The sequence below is a fragment of the Fulmarus glacialis genome, unplaced genomic scaffold (assembly GCF_000690835.1).
Source record: "Fulmarus glacialis isolate BGI_N327 unplaced genomic scaffold, ASM69083v1 scaffold7301, whole genome shotgun sequence".
NCBI lineage: Eukaryota > Metazoa > Chordata > Aves > Procellariiformes > Procellariidae > Fulmarus > Fulmarus glacialis.
The window spans coordinates 1-16,671 of NW_009194600.1; the positions used below are offsets into that span (position 1 = coordinate 1).

General features: G+C 35.6%; 1 long non-coding RNA gene across 1 annotated transcript; it reads left to right on the forward strand.

Annotated features, from left to right (window-relative positions):
* The first annotated feature begins 5,560 nt into the window (after positions 1–5,560).
* Positions 5,561–16,084, forward strand: LOC104084092. Its single transcript, XR_683609.1, has 5 exons — positions 5,561–5,657; positions 9,397–9,454; positions 11,968–12,045; positions 14,971–15,119; positions 15,644–16,084. It is a non-coding gene; the product is annotated as an uncharacterized LOC104084092 (long non-coding RNA).
* The last annotated feature ends 587 nt before the right edge of the window (positions 16,085–16,671 follow it).

Consider the following 16,671-nt stretch of genomic DNA (forward strand, 5'->3'; position numbering starts at 1 on the left):
TCTTTACTAGTTCTGTTTACAATATTTGGAATAGCAAATTAGGGCTAAATTTATTATTGTTATACAAGTTTCATTTCTACCTCTGAAGAAAGGAATTGGGAAGCTGTACAAAAGAACATACTTCACTGTTGTTACTGGGATTTTTTTAGTTTTTTGAGTTTTTTGGTTTTGTTTAGGTTTCTGTTTGTTTGTTTTTTACTTAAGACTTTTAACAGCTGCTCTTTTCCTTACCTGTTTTATAAATTCAGGTTTTATTGAAGTTTAGATTTTTATACATAAAATCCTTTATATTTAAAGGGTGAAGAAGAGGACTACCAGTTTTCTTTGAAACTTCTGTAATTTCTAGCATAGTGAAATAATACTTGCAATGGGAGCTTTAGTCTGTAAAAATGCATAGTGGCAAGTAGGAAGACTTTTACTAGTACAGCTTGTATTACTACTGAGCACTGATTTTCTTTAAACCAAAGAAAAAAGAACAGGGAAAAGCTTAAAAGGTCTATTTGGAAATCAGTTTGCTCAAATGCTACTTTTGATGTTTTGGAATTTGCTTGATAAGCAATGTTTCCAAAACATACAAATTCAAACTGAGGAGAGACTTTCTGGCATTAATATAATTAACTGTCTTTATTTGCTTTGCTTTCAAAAAAGAAATACTATTTTCAGTAAAATAAATAACTGGTTTAAGGAGCATGTGAAATTCTGCTTGGGTACTGAACAAGGCATCCATATGTTTTTCCTTGTCTTTTTTCTTGGCCGTATCTTTTGAAGGTACTTGCAAAAAAAAAAAAAAAAAAAAGAGTGGGAATTTTGAAAGAAATTGATTTTGCCATGGTTGGTGCAGTAGAAGAAATGCAGGTGAAAGCAAGGCTTTCGTAGCTTCAGAAGAAACATGGTGTATTTCATCTGTTTTGGTTTCATAGTCGTTAGAACTTCTTTTCAGTACCAGTCCCAGTGTGCTCTGTGCTTTCTCGCTCCCCGAGTGTGCATGGGGTTGCCTCTATGGCCTTACATTCTGGATCAGCAGCCTCATAGAGTGAAGTTGGAACAAAAACATCTTTGCATGGATTTATTCGTCCTTTTCTCTATACAATACTGTCAGCTCGGAGTAACATTGGTGACTCTTGTGGTGTTTGGACAAGCTCGTCAGATTGCTTGAGCAGACAGATGGATGATCACTTCAGAGCTCCAATCCATTATGTGTGTTTGCTGTGAAGAAGTCTGCCCGATAGCATCAAAACTTTATCCCAGGACAGCATTGCTGCCCACTGCTTGCTTTCTTAATGTCCTGAAGGCTTGTGTATGCATTTACTTTGAATCTCAAGGCAATTTCTGGACAGAAAAATAAAATTAGTACATAAAAATGTACTAATGGTTCCCTACTGACCCAGGCAGGCTTGGCTGACTGGTCTAATAAAAAGTTGTTATTTATGTAGGCTGAGCTGTGCAGAGGCCAGGCTTCACCTTCCTTCCACCACTCCCTGTAAGGGTGAGAGGCCCAAGTTGGTCAAGGGAATCCTTGTCGGAGGGATGAAAGGAGCAAGAGATTCCCAGTAGGCTTGTTGCCACTAATGTAGTCCTAGACAGCACAAAGAGTGTTGATAAAAGTGTCTGGTGCTGTAACACTAGCGCAGGTGCTGCCGTCTCCCAGCTGTAGTCTGAGTGATTTACCTTCCTGCCACAGGTTTCGCTGGGACCACTCTCTGTTTGGTCTGTGTGGTCTCAGTGTAAGTGGATATTGGGCATTTTTCCTTTTTGTGCCTTACAGAGATGTTGATAGGATTCTCTCTACTAGAGCAATAACAGAAACATTTCTAAAAGGCAACTGAGATTTTGCATAGGCTGATTGACAGAGCAGCAGTCTGCTGCAAGTGATTTTGTAATGGTTTTTACTACAGTATTTGTATAGATACGCTCTTCATAATGATTGGATGCTTCTTTTTATTTTTTAGTGTTTGGGTGGAGTCGCTATCCAAAGCTGGCATAGGGGCTCCACCTAAATTTGTTTGTGGGTTTGGGGTTTGGTTGTTTTGGGTTGGTTTTTTTTGAGATTTTGGGGTGGAGTTTTTTTGGGAGGTGGGTAGATTGATACTACTTGATTAGGATTTTTAAGATTCTGGGGTTTGCGGGGTTAAGGGGGGCAGGGCTTGTGGCTTGTGTGTGCTTTCTTTAAGAAGGCAGGTTGTCACATAGGGCATATGCTTTTAGCATTTTATCGGCTTTTCATTGCTGTTGGCAGCAGTGTTTTAAAATGCTTTTCCTCGCCAACTCAAGATGTGGCTTGATATTTACTATCAAAGTTATTAATGCAAAAATAGTCTTTTATCCCTTGAAATTCAAAGAAGGTTTAAGAAATATGAAAATTATTTAAAGGTGAACAAAACCTGACTTCAAGACTAAGTTATTGTCTGCAAGTAAATTCCTTAAGACATTTGGTAGTTATTTCCTGAAGTTACTCTCTCTGAACCCCAAAAGCAATTGAAAAGAATTGGTAGATGTGTGTGTAAGGAAATGGTCTCTCTAAAAACAAACAAACAAAACCACACTTTCCTGTTCTGCAGTGTCTTATTTCTCTAACGTAATCTCTAGAGGCCTGTGGAATTCTAGTTCTGCACATACTAGATTTAAGGCAAGGTCCCATTTAAGTTTAAGATACTAAAATATAGGAAGGGGAAAGAACAGGGAGAACCAGGGGTGAGAAGAAAGCTTTACAAAACAGATTAGTAATATCGAGTTCATCGAGTTAATCTAAACAAGCTAAACAAACTCTCAATAGGAAGAGTTGAAAGATCTATTTATTTTGAGTAAATGTGTTCTGTTACAATCTACTACAGAGGAAAATATACCTGTTATTTAATGTTAGATATGTTAGGTCATAATTGTACTGTCATCAGACATGTAGCTAACTGAATTTTCTCATTTAATGAGGGCTTTGTGTTTTCTGTTTCTGCTTTGGTGGTCATATGTGATGTGCTGGTCTATCGTTTTAGGTAGCTAATGGTTCCTGTCTACAGTTTCGTATTCTCAGACCTGTGTGTTTTCCCATGAGGTTTTACAGCTTCTCTTCTTAAGTGCTAAAACTATCTGTTATCTTTGAGACCAATGTCAGTGCCATTGTCATGCATCAGTTAGCAAAAGGAATGATTTGCAGCTGTTGTTCCATATACAGAGATGATTTTTTTTTTTTTTTAGCTTCTTTTCAGTTGGTGGAAAAAAGGCAGCTGTTTGTATTTGTGTTATGGTGTGAAGGCAGTCTGAAACTCAAGGGGTTTTTTTTTTTATTTATTAGGTAGCTTCCACCACAATACTTGCATTGTTTGGTCTAAAATCTGTGCTTTGTTGCAAACTAACATTTGCAAGTAATATCAAAGTCAAGTTATTTGGTTTGTCCATAAGAAAACTATGTAATCTTTCAAAGCTAGTCTCATTTTACATGCAGTTCAAATGCACTTTAAGCAGTATTGCCATTAAATTATTATATAGCCAAGTGTGACTTAAATTTCTCTCAAGAATTCTAGACATAGTAATATTGGATTTTCAAAGTGGGAAAGCAAAGAGTAATTTAAACATATGTAAATATGTAAAAACATATACATACTTCTTATTCTTGATTTCACACTTCAGTAGTATACAGCATGTTTGGAGATGGAGGAAAAAAAACCTTCATTTCCTATCAATTTGCTTATTGCAGCTGGCACCTTTTTAATACATCATTACAAAGTCTGATTCTAATTGCTTTATGCATTTATAGATGCTAATATGTGATAACAAATACAAAACTGGAAATTGAGTGTACTGTTTGTCAACTTGCTTTGGAGAATGTGAAGGACATAATGTTGCCTGACTGAAAAAGAAACTTTATATGATAGTCTCGCTGGTGTGGGAAAATTTTATGCATGTTAAATATCTATCACATTTTCCTTGTTCTTTAGTGTCAAAGCAGGAATTTATGAAAACACAATTATTTTTTTCCTGAGAGTCTTATATTTTCCAGTTTCTTTCTAGCTGAGACTGTTCAGTTTTTCATAATGAAACTGCTCTGGCTTTCTGAACACCACCAACAAATGTTCTCCAGTCCTTCTTTAATCAGAGAGTTTTGTCATGCTTTTCTGTGCTTTGAAGTATTACTTTTTTTTTTTACCTTATGCATACAGACAGCTTTATTTAACTATTTTGATGGAATTTGGTTTTGTCTGTGGCTGAATTTTAGAGTATTTCAAAGGAAATGCTAATCCACTTGACCATCAGCTGAATAATGAAGAAATTAGTACTTCTGAAAACACTTACGTAGTGGAAATAATGTATAGTACTTGTTGAGGGATAAGCTAGTTTGAGTAACATAAAATTAAGGAAAGAATGTGAAATGAAGAAATGTCGTTTTCACCCTTGTTTTTGCTACCAATGATTTCCAAAGCCACCAGCACTGTATTTGTATGTGTATGCATGCAGTTAAGTTCTCTCAGAAAGTAATTATAAAATGTTAGGGAGATGTGAAAATATTTTAAACGTTGGACTGTAATAGTGGTTGGACGTTACTAATACGGTTGGTATTCAAAATCCCTTTTTTCTATTCTGTAGGGGGTTTGATACAGAAGCATAGTAAGAGGGATGCTTTGGTCATGTTACGGAAGTCAAAGCGGGACTGAGATTAGTGAATGAGTAGTTAGTGACTCCATTCCCCTGAAAGGTTTCCTGTGGTAACTTCTAAAAAGGTGACTGCCACTCTGAAAACCTGTTGGCGCTTGGGCTAAGCTTCTTATATCGCCTGTACTGATGCACCCACACTCTGAGCTTCTCGCAGTAACCAGGGTATATATTACACTAGTAAAGGAAGCACAACAGAAAACTCTCTCAATTCTTACTGTAGCTGTAAAACAAGAAGTAGTCTCTCTGTTAGCTCATAACTTCATGAAAAACTTTTTAGAAAAAAAGTGTAGAATTTTAATTGCATCTTGATTTACTGATCATCTTGGGAAGGTTATGAAGTAAGCACTTTATCTGTCCAACAGAGAAAGACAGCTGCACTTCGAATTTCAGGTTCTGAACAGTCTCTTTCAAACCTTCTCTAACAAAACATATACTTGAATTCAAGAAATACAATAAATAACTGAACTGGACAATCTATTCATATGAGGGTCCTTTGACACTTTAGATAGAAACTAGTGAATAAGAGTATGCCTGCAGTTACAGGACAAAATCAAAAATGGTTATGCTGTTCTGGAAAGTACACCCTTGGGTTTTATGGATAAAGGCAAAGCATTTTTTACTTTAACACTGAAAATTTGTTTCATAATTGATATTTTTACTATATTAATGTAACAAAAATCGCTCTTGTGATATTTCAATTTTAATTCTATATTCAGTGTGTTGCTTATAAAAATGTTTTCTGTTTTGCAATAGCAGCCTTAACTTAAGTTACTCTTCAAGTTAGTATTTGATGATGCCCTACCAAAAAGAACTATATAGTTAATGATTTCTGAGGGGAATTACTATAACATAATATTGTTTATAAGATTTTTAGAAATCCTTTTTCTAACCTTCTAAAACTTGCTGTATTAAAATAGGTTTCCTCCATTTTTTGATGACAATCCATTCGGTATATATCAGAAGATTCTTGCTGGCAAAATAGATTTCCCGAGGCATTTGGATTTATATGTAAAGTAAGTCCATGACTCCAAATACTGTCTTTTACGTTCTAAACACCTCCTGAGCACTGTTTCTAAAGGATCTTCATAGAAGACCAGATACCAGATTCTGATTTTCTAAAACACCATGTTGGAAAATATTTTAGATTACGTTTACTCTTGCAGTCCAAGTGAAATTATGTGTTTGGTAGAGATACAGTTGTAAGATAGTATCTGCCTCTCTTACTTTTCTGCATATTTTGGAACATTAAATGCTTTGCTTATTAAATGCTGCTGTACAAAGCTCATTGATACCAGGTTGGTGCGTGGAAGGAAGAAAAGAAAAGAAATATGAGGAGATAAATTTAATATGAATAAAAATCAGGAGAGCAGGAAGTGAACACTAAGCTGTTCTTTGTATGCGTATGTACTAGTTAAGTCACTCTCAACATAACTACTTGAATGAACTTTCTGATACTTCAGAAGTTCCAGTGTAAAATCAACTTCCATTTCTGATAGCAGGGCCCCAATTCAATATGCAGTCTTATATATGCATGTGTGGGTTTTATTCATTGTATTTTGTAATTGTTACAGGTATATTGCAGATGAAATGCTTTTTTCCCTATTTAAAAATTAAAATAATTGTTAATAAACATTAGAACAGAGGAAGTGCAATTTTAAACATGAAGTTTCTCCTTAGAAGCAGAGATGATTGAGTTGAGTGAGGACAGAAAGTTATTCTTACATTCCCAAGTTAATAATTCAAGGTGTTTTGAAGAAGTGACCTTAGAGATGGCACTTGCTTACTGTCACCACTAGATAATTGATAAAATGTTGTATGGCAAATCTAATGAAATGTGTCCAACTTTCTCTGAACTTTCATGAATTCTCTTGGAAAAATAATCATTTGGGGAGGATTTTTTAAGCTTCCACTGGATCATCAAGTGCACTGAATCAAGCATGTCTACATCACCTTGGCTGATTAGTGTCTCATATTTGTGTCTGTTCTTAACAGAGTTTTCCCTTACTATCTCAATGCTGGTTCCACTTTAGTGTAGTCTCATTGTCTGGTCTTCCTAACCCAGTCTGTCTTAGAAAGAAAACTGAGTTTCTCGCATTGTATTGTCTGCGCTAAAGTATAAGAGTGCGACCAGAAGATGAACAGCTAAATTAGGTTATTATCACTAGCACCCTGTCTAACATGGTAAAATCATTTAAAAGTAGAGATGCTGTTAGCTTCTGTTTATGCTCAACATTCACAGACCAACACTGATTTCTACTATCCAGAAGATGCCTGATGCTGTGAACTTTCCTAGTTATGGTAGTAAGCATGCATATGCAGATCTTGCTCTTCAGTCTAGACATGACTGTCAATGAATCGTAGGATACATTAATCAACATAGTTGTTGATACACCTATTTCCCAGCTTTTCTTATCCAGATGTTCTTTCAGTGTGTGCTTGGCAGCTCATTCCCATTACATTCCTGCCTTTAAGGGGTCTCATGGGATTATAGCTTGGGCTTTCCTCCTTTCACACCTTGGTTTTGGGTGATGTCATTCATTTGTGTGGCTTTACCCACTTTCTGCAGCGAGTTGTTAGCATAATGTATCTCTCTTGTTCCATCAACCCCTCTTGTTTTTTTTAAACCACAATATGCAGAACTGGATAGTCTTTGACATCTCTGCACCATTAGCTTAAAGCAAGTGCCAAGATTCTTTTGTCCTAAGACAACAGTCTGCTTCTTACCTTATTTATATCCCATTTGCTTTCTCTCTCTTCTTCCTTACCAGTTGGTATCTCAGCAAGGATGAAGACTCTCTTGAGTCCTGTCACATCCAGGCTATGTCTGAAGTATTAGTGCTCTACAGTGTTTATAACAATTGAACTTTAACTTTCTGCTCTTAGGCAGCAGAACTATTTTCCTTTTTGAACTCTGAGAAAACTTTTCTACCTAGATGTACTACATAACCTTACTGCTTGACATTTTTCTACCCACCTACCCCCTATCACCCTCCTGCACTCTACCTTTTGAATTTGTGCCACTTCTGCTTTTCCTCCTGCTGCATGATGTTCAATGTCTCCTACTGCACTATATAACCGCTGTGCATCTTGTTTAAGTGCTGTTCCTTCTGGCCTGAGCTAGCAGGCCTTTTGTTAGCCGCCTTGCAATTTGATCAGATGTTTTCTCCAAGTCCTTTGTCCTGTATACGTGAAGTCTTTGACACATTTGACCGTTAGTTCAGATATCTTCTGAAGAGCAGCTTCTGCCATGTTGATAAATTAACCAACTAGAAATTCCAAAATAAGACTGTGAGCAGAGTTTTTTTGTTACTTCATTTCTGATAAAACATAAGTATTAATTATGCTCCACCTATTTCTTTGGCCACTAATGAGTTTATAAGTTATTTCTTTATATTTTTCTTTTTTTGCTTTTGTAAACTTTTCTTTGCAAAGACAGTTTTGTAAAATACCAAACAAAACACCAGTGCTACAGCAGTTTAATGATTATTGGTCTGGAAAGACCTTGATGTAGAATTTCATTCCCCAAATACGTACAGCAACATATCTATTGGATTGACTTTAACATGATCATTTCTAAATTATTCTTTAGAAACTATGCAGTAACGAAGCACTAAACTATCTACTACTTGATTCAACTTAATGGATATTTGTTCTACTGATTGCAGCAAACGTCTTCATCTTTAGTGACAACACAGCGTCACTGAGCAAGCTCATCCCTTAACTGTGCGTTCCTAAGATGAATTTTTGAAGCAAGCCAAGAATGATCCATTGAATGTTTTCTGGTTATATAGGAATAGAAAACTCCATGATTTATCTTTGGCCGTGTAGCTTGTGAATCTAGTTCTTGGTTTCTGGATTTCTTTTCAGTCCTACTTCTGTTTTAAAGTCTGGTTATAGACTGTAGGTGACTGTAAAAGGAGTCAGTCACATGATTTAGTCTTAATCCAAACATTGATTGGCTGGAATGATCATGAGAGTTTTAAAAATTGCTTTCTACCTTGACTTTTTTTATTCTCCTTTTATCTGGCAATTGAATATTTTTTCCAATTGAATTTTAGAACTATATTGCTGCCAAATACAACAGCTTTTCAAACAGTCTAGCACATTCACTCTCAGTTTATATATTCTTTGTGCATACGCTTTTGTGATTTTAAGGGTAGGTGACAGAATACTGTTTTTGTTTTGGGACAGTAGGTGTTACAGTTAGGGGTGGAGAGAGGCAGGTGTGTCATTAATATGTTTGCATTTTTTTTCTGTAAATAAAGTTGTTGGGTTTTTTTAAACCTTCTGCAAAGTTAAAAATTGGAATTAGCCGTACTCTGTAGATCCCCAGCATTTCATGCAGTATTGCATCTCTCAGGTCTATTTGAGGCTGTAGAAACAAGAAAGGTGGCTAAACTTTTGTTCTTTCCTGTCATTGGTAGTTTATGCAATGAGACCAGAATGCTATTATTCTAAAAATAAATAGCAAACAGGTTATTCCTTTTTATCATTCACTCTTAAGTGTCTTAAAATATGAAGGAAATGAATGGGTAAATTATACACAGTATTAGCTAGTCAAAGGGAAACGTGCTCATATTCTGTAACATTTGTATGACAGTCAAATATAAATTTCTTTTACTTAGCTCATATTCTGTAACATTTGTATGACAGTCAAATATAAATTTCTTTAGCTCATATTCTGTAACATTTGTATGACAGTCAAATATAAATTTCTTTTACTTAACAGAGAACATGTTTTCTTTACTGCAGAGACCTTATTAAGAAGCTGCTTGTGGTTGACAGGACAAGACGATTAGGAAATATGAAGGTCAGTATAAAACGTTAGGAGTAATGCGGAACATAGCACAAGGTTGAAAGAATTCTGTAGGAAAGATGTGGAACACGTCTTCTATGGCTTTTGTTTTTGTAAGCATGAAATTGTGATGTATTTTCGCATACATTACTTTGGTTGTGCAATCCTAAATGCAAAGTTTAACTATGTATTTCTGGAAATCATACTCCTGTTGTCTGGGTTAATGCTATCCTTCATGATAGTTTCTCCCTGCCTTCACCTCCGCCCCCCGAAAAAAAAGAAACCCTACCTGTTTACTGATTAATTTGAAAACTTACATTAGACCAGAAACATGGTGCTAAGTCATGTAGGACAGGGTGCCAGCTGATTTGGTTCTTTCTTTGGAATCGTTTAATCCCAGAAGGAGCACTAATCAAATTTGAAGCTTAAAAATTATTTTAAAGAATATAAGGGTTGTTGGAGTACCATGATGTTTGGTCATTGTCCTGATAGTTTGGTGGTGGGGCTGATTAAGCACAGTCAAATAGTCTTCCACCAAGAATTCGTCATCCTATTCTGAACAGACTTCTGAAGGCAATAGCATACTAGTCAAAAATATGCTGACGTGTCTCAGGTAGCATTCCAGCCTACCTCAGAAATACATCTATATCTGCAATATGTCAAGGAGGAACACAAAGCAACCCTGTGTGAAATGTCCTGATGTGGTACTACTTGTAATGCCAAGAAGATGTCAGCTGTATTACAAGCTTATTTGATTCTGTAGCTGTGCAGTAGCTATAGTTGGTAGTGCAGTGAGAAGTTAGCTGCATGTGAACTAACTCAGGTACTTTAACAGGCTAGCCAAAGCACCACACAAAGCTCAGTGTAGATTAATTTACCCTTCTGGCAGAGTAAGTTAATCCTATATTCAGTGATTTGTTATTGTTGTTATAGTGTTGCAGATACCTAAATTAGTTTGTGTAATTTTTTAGTTCCTTAGAGACAGCTAAAATTTCCATTTCCCTGGGCAGGGGAGGTTAGAGGTTTGGTTTTTTGCACAAAGCACAATTTATGTTGCATGTAGGTGAAGAAGGTAAAAGATGCACAGTCATCCAGTTTCCTTGAACATATTGATGTAAGTGTAGATGCTAGAACCCACTGTCCAAAGCTCCTTTTCAGAGCCTTTTATGGCACAAACTTAGACTGGTAAGAAAAGCTAGGAAATAAATGTTTTCCTTATCCTTCAGAATTCTTCGCAGTGTTTTTCAGGGGGGCGTCAGGAGGATCAAAACTAAACTTTCATAAGCTGAAAATTTAGGAAGTTATTGACCAGTGAAAACTTTTATAGCTTTTGACAGTTTTGGAGGAAGACAAAAACAAAAGCAAACCTTGGTTTATTCAAACATGGGTTTTGGGGAAATGTGTTTGGCTGGCTTTCGGGGTTTTTTTTAGTCTGTGGTTGTTTTGGTTTGTTTTGGGGTTTTTCCCTGCAGTTGGCTAAAATGTCAAAATCAAAAATAGTTCTAATTAGAAGCAGGATTTGGGGTGGGGGTAGTAGATCAGTCTTAAGTCTGATCCTTTTCCATAATCACAGTTGGTTTAAAAAGATTTAAATCCCATTGGGCATTTAAATCCCATTTCATCCCAGTGAAGCAATCAGATCTGCTTTTGAGCGAGCTAAGTAATAAATTACTCTCCTTGTTGCCTCTTTGGATATGAGCATGGATAGTCCTACTCCACACAAATCTGAAAAAACCCAAATGTGTGGTGTGCTTCATTCCATGGAGCTGCATGTGGTATGAGCTTGAGTGCTGTACTTTAAAACTGTGCTGTGATCAGGCCTGAGACAGAGAACCAGCTGGTTTTCCCCAGTGCTTAATGCCTTGAGCATGAGTCTGTGCTTGAACCAAGCTTCATCTGGGGGGGAGAGACATTTTCATTCTTTATGTACATAATCAAAACAGTCAGCCCAGAGAGAATAATCATTACAAGAAAAATACACCTTTAACCATATATCTAAAATGAAAACAAATGGTTTTATATGTATACTTTTGTAACAGTACTGAGAACCTCTTGTTGTCGGCACTAAGCGTCTGTAATATTTGGTAGAACTATGTGCTTCCCAGACATGATTTTTATTTAAGACACCATCAACCCTCAGTTTTTTTTTTGTATTAGTGTAAGCATTAGAAAGTATATCTGAATAAGAGGCGTTCTGTAAAATGTTGGAGAAAACAAGTGAATAGAACTTCCGTGAACGGTTTTGTCGGTATTTTAAAGCCTATTCTTGATCTCCCTTGTGTCAGAAGAATGCTGTTAAAAAAAAAAAAAAAAAAAGAAATGTGGATCTTATTGCTGGAACTCAGGATCTGCTAGGGAAATAACACTATGAATTTATCCTGTAGAATCTTTTAATGATTATCACCTGAGAAAAGAAAAAAGGTTAGACAGACCATTAGTCTGTCTTGATACCACAGTTCTAACGATGAAATACATGGTTTGGCATACATATAACTTACTAAATATTTATTTTTATTTTTTCTTTAAAGAATGGAGCAGATGATGTGAAGAGACATCGATGGTTCAGGTCTATAGATTGGGACGCTGTACCACAAAGGAGACTAAAGGTATATTCTGCAAAATACTGTATAGGACATCACAATAAGAAATTGTCGTTCATTTAAGCTGATCTGTTGAGGTTTTGTTGCCTGTTGCATCTGTGTGTTCATATATGTGTATGAGCATGTGTGTATATGCACACATCAATAATTACATGCATTTTTGCCCTTTTACACTGCAGAATTAATTATATGAATGTCTACTTGCATTTTTGTCTATATATGAAACATCTAAAAAAAACCCTGCTTTATTTTGCTGAAGTTGATTAGTTAATACAAGATTTAATTTTCAGTTTTAGGGTTTTGTAAGTAACTACTTGTTGTAGGTGGTTTTTTGTTTGGGGGGTTTATTGGTTTGATTTTTTTTCTTCTTGCTGTTATATCTGTGGAAGTATTTTACTCTGTGCTTTAAATTTTTGTGCCAAGTTCAATTCAGGTAAATGCTTTAATAAAATATAAAGCATATGGGAGTAGGAGGAGTAGGGAAGGTGAGAGAGAAGGATTTATGAATGTAATTCTAACATACTTTTTAACAGCACTGAATTCTAGTATTATATGAGGGCCGACGTTTGCAAAAGCTATCAACACTGCAAAATGCTTTTTAAAGTCCTTTGGAAGTAAAACTGCCTTCCTCCTTTCCTTTTCCAAAGTTCTAACTAGTACGATTTCTTACAGCAATGACTTTCAGTAACATAGGTTGCTGTGCGCAGTCAATCAAGTACCGATTAAATGTTTGGTTTTCCTTCTCTTTGCATTAGTTTCTTACAATGAATTTCTGGCTAGATATCTTAAATTGATTTCTTGCAAGATAGATAAGAGTTGAAAATGTTCCTGATGTGTTCTTGCAGACAACATCCTAATACAAAGCTGTAGGTGACTTTTTTTCTTTCAAAAAAAAAAGAAGTTTACGTTGTTTTAAATGTGTGGTGGTTTGGGGTTTGGTTTGTGTGTGGGTTGTTTTTTTTTTTAAGGATTACTACACCCAGTTGATGTTTTATGTAGATCTATTGTAATGAAATCACATTTTTCAAATTATTTACTGTAAATTCTGGTCACACAAATCCGCAAAGAACACGAACTGGATGATAACATGTTTTATAAAAAGAGTCACTGTGGCACTCAGATTATTATGAGTCCAAAACTTGTTTCTTAATTTTTGTGCTGGTTACATTAAGCTCTTAGAAGACAAGATGCTGCTTAATTATACTTTAGAGCAAGGATGTGAATTAGGTCAGAAATTTACTTCGCTATTTCTAGAGGCAGCCATATTCTTCAGAATTAGTTTTCACAATCTCACTCTATTTCATACTGATTGAAGAGACTGAAAATATGAAATAACGGATACAGTGCTCCATCTTCCCTGTACAAAGTGTGAATTGACCTATTATACAAATGAAGCATTGATTAACGGTCCTGATAAGATCTTAAATATCATTATTATACAAATAATAGTAATGACTGAAAGAGAAAATAATTTTATTAATCTAAAATAACATTTTAGATTTCTCTCTTTCTTTTTTTTTTTTTCTCCTTTTGTGTGTCACTTTACAAAACTGGTTTTCCTGCCAAAATACTTTCGGGGAGATAGGGGTACCAGGCATTGCGCACAGTTCTCTGGAGCAGAGCAGATTCTGCACATTCTCTTAAGCATCTGGGCAGTATGCTGTGACTGCCACATTGCAAAAGCAGGACTTTGTTTTTGGCTGAAGCTTAGAAGTGCCATTCTTCAGGACCCTTTCTTTCCCGTTGAAAACCTGCTGATGGCATTGTTTCAAACTGAGAAGCCCAAAAGATCAGATAAGATCTCAGAGCTAGCAGAAGCCAGCCTTTTATCTTTTGGAGGAGAAGCAGAATAACATTTTGCTGTACTTTATAGTTCTGTCTGTGGTATGACTTTTATTAGCCAATTTGGTGATTGTCCTTAAGATTTTTTCATCCTGAAGTGTTTTGTGGACTCACGATGATAGTTAAGCTCTCTGTTACTGAGAAGGAGACAGAGAGATGAATGTCCCTTGAGAGAAGAAAAGGGTTTTACCCTACATTAACCCTTGCAATTAATGAAATGTTCCAGAAAGGATCTTTGTCTCATAGCCTGTAGCCAGAGGGGCAGAGTAATCTCGATGCTAGATATAAGACAAGGAAAAACTACAGCTACTGTGAAGCTGGTGGGCAACACTAGAAATCCAAAGAATCTTTTGAGGAAAGAAATAGAAAACAGATATTTCTCTTGACACGTCCCAACTTTCCTTAAAAAGATCCATTTGAATTAAGATGCTTTTACAGACATCCTTGTGAAATGAGTTTTTAAAGTGCAGCAATTTCTTTACCTGCTTGAACTTATTGCTATGCTAGGGAAAAGCATAGCAGGTAGTGTGAGGCATACACAAGTTAGTCATTTCAACCTCCTTAAAAGCAATCAGTCTATTTGAAAGCAATGAAGAGAAGAGGAGGCTTTTTTCCTTCAATTAGAAAGCAGTTATCCACACTGCTATCAAGATTCTTTCTTAGTTGAAAGGAACCTAATGTGATTACACTCTTTTTTGCTCATATGCCACAGAAGAGGGGAGGAGTGAGGAAGGAGAGTGGCACATTATGCTGTAATGGCACATGCCTGGAAGCTTAGTTGTAGTAGTCTTCAGTAGTTACCTTCAGTCTGCAAAGCAGCTAGAACTTGAGTGCTAAATAAAGTAGGTACCTGTATTATAAGTGTCTTTTAACCACAGTATTTAACTGCAATATAGACAAAGCGTTGGAACATGTCTGTGTCGCTGCAAGCTTCTCTCAGCCATTCATTACTGGTGAAAAAGGTGAATTTTTATAAATATGTACCCCTTTTGTTTAATCAGTCTTTTACAGAATTTCTGCTTTAATATGATGGAGAGGAGCTTGTTGAGGAAACTGTACTAACATTTTTGTTGTGCTTGTTCTGACTAGCCTCCCATAGTACCAAAAGTATCCAATGATGGGGATACTTCCAATTTTGAAGCTTATCCTGAAGATGACTGGAACAAGACTCCTCCGGTACCCCCTAAAGATCTAGAAATTTTCAAGAACTTCTGAATGCAACATCTACACTGGATGAGGTATGTCCAAATGTCAGGAGTCCTCTTCAAAACATTGCAGGTCTGTGACTGAGAGCTGTATGCAGAAATTACATCTTCTGATTCATAACAGTGATGAATATTTCCTTACGGCTTGTAAAACAAACATGAATCACAGTATTAGTATAATTAAACTGTTGAAATAAAATACTGTAAAGCAGGCTTACGGAATGACAAAGATGATTTATCTCACAGGCTTTGGTGTTCTGCAGTGATGAAGAGTTATTCACATACAGATATTTAAGTCCTTCTGTCCTTAAGACTTTTTAAATAGTGTGTTAAAAGCAAATCTCTAGATTGATTTGACAGATAAGGAAATGTGATTGTTCTTGATTGCAAGACTTCTGTGTTCAGAATTCCTCTAACTTTAGTTAGAGGAATAAGATTGTCAAATTAATTCTGTACCCTGGATTCTGTGTTGTTACTGTGATAGGTTGATACTTGTTATTCAATTCACATGCTCCACATTGTATTTTGTGTTCCTTTTTCATTATTTTTTGTCTTAGAAACTGGAAGGAAATTGAAGTGCTAAGAGCAAGTCTGAAGAAAAATGGAGTTCATACGTAAATGAAGACTTTCTTTGTGGATAAGAATGATACTGCATTCAGATATGCGTATTAGTATATAGTAAATATCTAAAGAGTTGGAGGCAGGCAACAATAATTTTTTGCTGTAAACATTTGACGTTAGTTTAGTAAATTGTAATATTGATAGTCTACTCTGAAGTAGACTCACTAAAATGGTATATTTTAGGATTTTTTTTTTAACTTATGGTTTAGATAAGTTTCCTGCTATTCCCAGATCCTTTTGCATAGTTAACTCATAGACTTAATTTTATAAGTTTATACTAAACTTGTGTAATTAAAAGCACAAATTAGTATATATGTATATAATGAATACAATACAACTAAAGCACAGGAACTGTGCAAAGATGTAAATTTTTGTACTTTGCAGAGTCTATGATTTTTATTTTTCAAATAATGTTTTTCAAGAAGTTCTCTAGGAATAAAAATCTTAAAAGGATAAATGAGTTTTTCATCATCTTATATACATTTTATAATTCTTTGTAAAAAATAAAAATAATTAAGTTTTAAAAAAGATTTGTACCTAAAATTTCCAATGCCTCACACTTGCAACCATAGTACTTGAAAGCAGAAAGACAAGGGCATGTTTTATTGTTGATTAAGATGCATCTTAATGGCTAATTTATGAAGTTCTGTTTCAGTGATGTTTCTTTACAGACCAGGATATTGAGTGATTATACACTGTCTGAAATGAGGTTCCTCACATGAAGACTCTCTGTAAACATGCAATTCAGTGCATACTGATAAAAGGGCTCTAGCTGGCTCTTACAGTTGTTGTTCTCTGTCAAGCTTGCTGTCTTCTCCAAATGTAAAGCATGAGCCATAACAGACTTTTTTCGTTATTGAAATAGTTGTTGTTGAATGCTTGGCACTTCAGAATATCAGAGGGAAAACTGAATATATATTAGAGCCTGATTTTTCTGCTTCTGCTTTTGGAAATGTCCTAAAGT